This window comes from Pteropus medius, unplaced genomic scaffold (genome assembly GCF_902729225.1).
Source record: "Pteropus medius unplaced genomic scaffold, Ma_sr-lr_union100, whole genome shotgun sequence".
Classification (NCBI taxonomy): Eukaryota; Metazoa; Chordata; class Mammalia; order Chiroptera; family Pteropodidae; genus Pteropus; species Pteropus medius.
The window spans coordinates 5,226,066-5,230,600 of NW_024349799.1; the positions used below are offsets into that span (position 1 = coordinate 5,226,066).

The window sequence follows — 4,535 nt, forward strand, 5'->3', positions numbered from 1 at the left end:
AAGAAATGCAAGGCATTTACTGATTCCTCTCAGAAACCTCTCAGATGCGGGGGAAATATATATGAGATTTGAGCTCTCATTTATCCAAATATGAGGAATTTGTCTGCTAGAGTCACCCGACTGATAGTGGATGGAAAGGATTAGTGCAAATCCTATTTGGCAGACATCTCGAAAACCCATATGCTCTCTGACATTGATTATAATTATTTTTCCATCATTCTCAGGTTACTGTTCTTAGCAGGAATGTAAGCCAATTCTCTCCCTAGGAAGGTTCCCGCTGTGAAACCATCTTTGGCAATGAATCTTTAACAAAAGATCAGGAACTTGACATTTATTTTTAAGCATGAGAAGAAAATGTGTGCCATGTTGGAAGCAAATGAAAGGATAGGAAGAGCTTCTAAATGGTTGCAGAGAGGAGCAGTGGAACAAGAAGAAATGTTACATGACATGCCAGTGGCTTTACTTTTGTGAAAAAGCAACTGATGACTAGTTAGGGAATATGTAGACTATATAATGTTAAACTTTAATGTCTTTTTAAGGGTAGGGGCAATGCATTTAATTGTTATTTTGGAGCAGGTGTGTCTATGATTTCGTATTCAACTAATCATCAAGGAGATTGTTCAGACAGTGGTTAAAACAGAAATTTAGGATGATATTCTAAGAAACAGAAAAGGCAATCATTATTGTTCTAATTACAGACCAGCAGAGATTTAAAAACTAATTTTTTTTTTTTCAGAAGGAGAATGTGCATTCAAATTTGTGAATTCAGTAATTTGAGTTGGGGGGTGAGTTCTTGGTGGAAATATTAAATAAAATACTCTGGATACTTTCATGGCGTGAGAATTTTTCATCCTCATACTGTCCGCTTACAGTAAAAAAATTTCTTCAAAATTAATTTTAAAAGCAATAGATGCAGAAAATAGCATGGCTGTCTAAAATTTACTAAATTAAACATTAGAGTGTCAGCTTCTCTCCTAAAGGATGGCTATTTCAATCTCATGGCTTAGTGCACTGTAATGATGGGTTTCTCCTTTAAAATCAATAGCCGAATATAATTAAGTAAAATCCTCCAGGTTATATATCTTTTAATATTCTACTAGCTGAAGGACTCAGCAGAGGAAGTAATAAGTATTTTAATAAATGTCTTGTACCATAAATTGAGTTCAGATGTGACTTAAGTCAGCACAAATCTCATCATAGGCAGCTTACAGCCACTGGACGGCTAAAATTTTTTTGCTGGGTTAGACTATTGGATAAAGTTTCTACCTTTGTGAAAACTTTAGCCCAAATAGATGTGTGCATATTTATACATGAGAATGAGATTAATGAAAAATTTTGATTTAAAAAGGAAACCACATATTATTGAAAACTGAAATGTATCACGGTGATGGACCTGTAACTGTTACCTTGAAATTCATTGTAGGAGGATAAATTACCCACCTTGTAATAAGTTTTTTAAATATAAAAAAATGGTCTATGGCCATGCCACCCTGAACACGCCCGATCCCATCTGATCTCAGAAGCTAAGCAGGGTTGGACCTGGTTAGTACTCGGATGGGAGATCACCTAAGAATACCAGGTGCTGTAGGTGCAAATAAATAAATAAATAAATAAAAATGTTTGCTGTTTCTCATGCTTTAACATGTAGATTTACATTTGGTTACAAAATCACAATTCAATTTCCATCTCAAATTTTGATTGTCATTATTATATCAATTAAAAAAATCACTTTTCTAGAAACCATTACTATTATTTGTACTTGGAGGTTATTTCTACCTTCTCGGTTTGGCATAATCGATGCTCTTTTCTCATTGCAGATGAAGATGTTAATGGTAATGGGGGAAAAATAATAACAATTCTCCTCTACTGGGCAAATAAACATATCCACCAGGATGGAAGAAAGCTAAAGAACCTCCATTCGTAGCCTGCCTTATCTCCTCCATTAGTGTAACAGCTAACATTTACCAAATGTGCAAGGTTGTCTGCCAAACAATTTTTATGCAGTTCCTCATTTAATTCTCATAAAAATCTTAAATATTTTATGCACTTAGGCCCCCCAATAACCCAATGAAAGAGGTAAAAATATCTTCATTTTATACTGAGAAAACAGAAGCTTAGAGAGTTTAAGTCACTTGCCCAAAGTCACAGGGGGAGGAAGTCATCTTTTGTAACCATCTGTGTCTGCTGTGTCTTCCAGGAAGCAGACACTGAGATGGAGTTAAGAGTGCAAAGAGTTGATTTGGGTAAAATGTCTGTGAAAGAAAAAAGGGGGAGGAAGCAGGGTTGGACAGGGAAAGCATTTGGACCATGTTGAGTCTCAGACACTTGCGAAAGACAAGTAGAGAGGAAATAGGATTGAATAAGGGGTGACTCAGAACACAATGCAGATCTGGCAAAGTTTTGGCAACTCAGTGGGAAGCTCTGCAGCAAAGACGGCCAGTTAGAGGAGATCCATGTTGGGCAGAAACAGTCTGGCCCTAGTTAAATAACCATGTTCAATTATTGTCTAGAGGCTATTCAGAAAAAGTGTGGCCTCAACTCAAAACGGAGGTATAGTCTGAAGATGTTACAGCTGGAGGCTGTCAGCTAATTGCTCGTCTTGCAAGTGGATGAAAGTTCTTTCTTGAAGGGAGGAGATCCATCCACGTGGTGCCTCTTACTATCTGCCACGGTTCACCACCTTGCACCATGCAGATCTACTTCTTCATTCACATTTGGGGAGCAGCTCCTCTTGGGTTCCAGTGGATCTTTCTTCTTGCAGAGAAACTTAGAAGAGGGAGGTCAGTGAGATAAACTATAGTCCCCATCATTGCAGTTGGTCTTGGGGCCGCAACTGGTATTCATGCTCTCCCTACTCCATTATCTATTCTAAATTTACTTGCCTTTAGCTATTTTCTCAACCGGTGTCAGTGATTTACCTGGTGATGGATCAGAACCTTCATTTCTGAGGGGTCTGACCCACTGGTAACAATACCTTTTTCAGGCAGTGGTTGCTGCACTTGTCCATGTACGTTCTTAGTCAGGCAAGAGGGTATCACAAAGTACACAAGTAGATCACCTGAGTTCCATATAGCTTCCTCCATGGCCCATTTGTAACAACAGCCCTACCTTTTCCTGTGAATCAGAGCCAATTACCCTTGCCAAGATGGTGACTCTTCTTCTTGCCTGCTCATCCAGGGACACAGAGAACTAAGAGTACCCAGAAAGGAACCATAGCTTGTAGTTCATATGGAACTCTTGCTTGTTCCCCAATTGGGACTTTTTTATTTTTATTAGGGCAACCACTGTCAGCCTCCTGCTCCTTCATTCTTGCTGTCTTTTATTATATACATTAAGCAAAACCCACATCGGCTGTCCATCGATTTTGCCCCTTGGGATGCCATATTCCATCTCTACAACTCTCTTTGGGTCAAGACTCTTTGGCTGCTATTCCACTTTGCCAGTCATTACAATAATTGCGACCCCCTCGACCCCCACGCCGGCTTCTGGTGGTTAAGTGCTGCCCTCTGGCCTCTGTTGCTTCAGAGGCCCATCAGGCCCATTTTCATCAGTGAGCCAAGCTCTGTGACAGTCTCTCCTACTGGCAGCCCTGGCCACCATTGAACTTCTTACTGATGCTGGTGTCCTTCTCACTAGCATATTTTTGATGGCTTTGGCAAATAAAATGTACTCTGGGCCTACATGTGTAACAATCTTCTGGTGAGTCTTCTGGCCTGACATAAAATACCTTTTCCAACACACTCACTTCCCTCAGCATCTTTACTCCTTCCTCTATCATCTGTCAGGGCAATTCAGACATTTGACTTCACTCAGAGTGGACCATTGGTTTCTTCATGCTTCCGAGAGCCACCCCGGCAGTGAGTGTGCACCATCCCCTAGAGCAGGGTATTAAATCTCATTTCCTGGGAGGTTAGGGATATGAGAGTTCAATAAACTGTCCTTTTAAGTGGTCTCATGTTCCGTCCTACTTGATCAGGCACCCTTAAAATCTAATCTGTGAGTACTTTCTGGCCCCTACTGGGATATGCTGGCTTATTCTCATAGCTCTACTGGGGGGTAATGCTTTCATCCTATACCAGACCCTGCTGAATCATGCTGCAACTTAACACAGCTAGCTGCAACCTAGCAGCCAGGAGAGGAGGTGAGGCAGATACTGAGGGGGATCCCTGTTGTCTTGTGAGGTTGAGGCTTCTATAGTATTATTCTCACTGGGGAGAGCTAGCTCTAAGTAGGAAGCACCTCTGCAGTCTCTGAGGGTTTGGAGGAATCCAGGGAGTCAAAATGGTCAGGGGCATGCATGAGATGGCCCCACCTTATATCAGGGTCCTAGGCTTCACATGCCAGGGCTCTCACCATGGCATAATGGACTGACCCAGCTGAGGATTCTAACATGTTTGAAGCAATTCTAATGATTAAATCTGGAGTTTGGTCCTCAGCTTTTTCTGCTCTCTCATTGCAGGAATAAGGGTGTCTTTGTAAGCTACCAAAGAAGCCCTCTGGCTTTCACACTTAGTTTTCGATTGTTTGTTAGTGGT

General features: G+C 40.8%; 1 non-coding gene across 1 annotated transcript; it reads left to right on the top strand.

Annotated features, from left to right (window-relative positions):
- Nucleotides 1–1,472: 1,472 nt before the first annotated feature.
- LOC120621335 (5S ribosomal RNA) lies at nt 1,473–1,591 on the top strand. The gene has a single exon (XR_005658112.1). It is a non-coding gene; the product is annotated as a 5S ribosomal RNA (ribosomal RNA).
- The last annotated feature ends 2,944 nt before the right edge of the window (nt 1,592–4,535 follow it).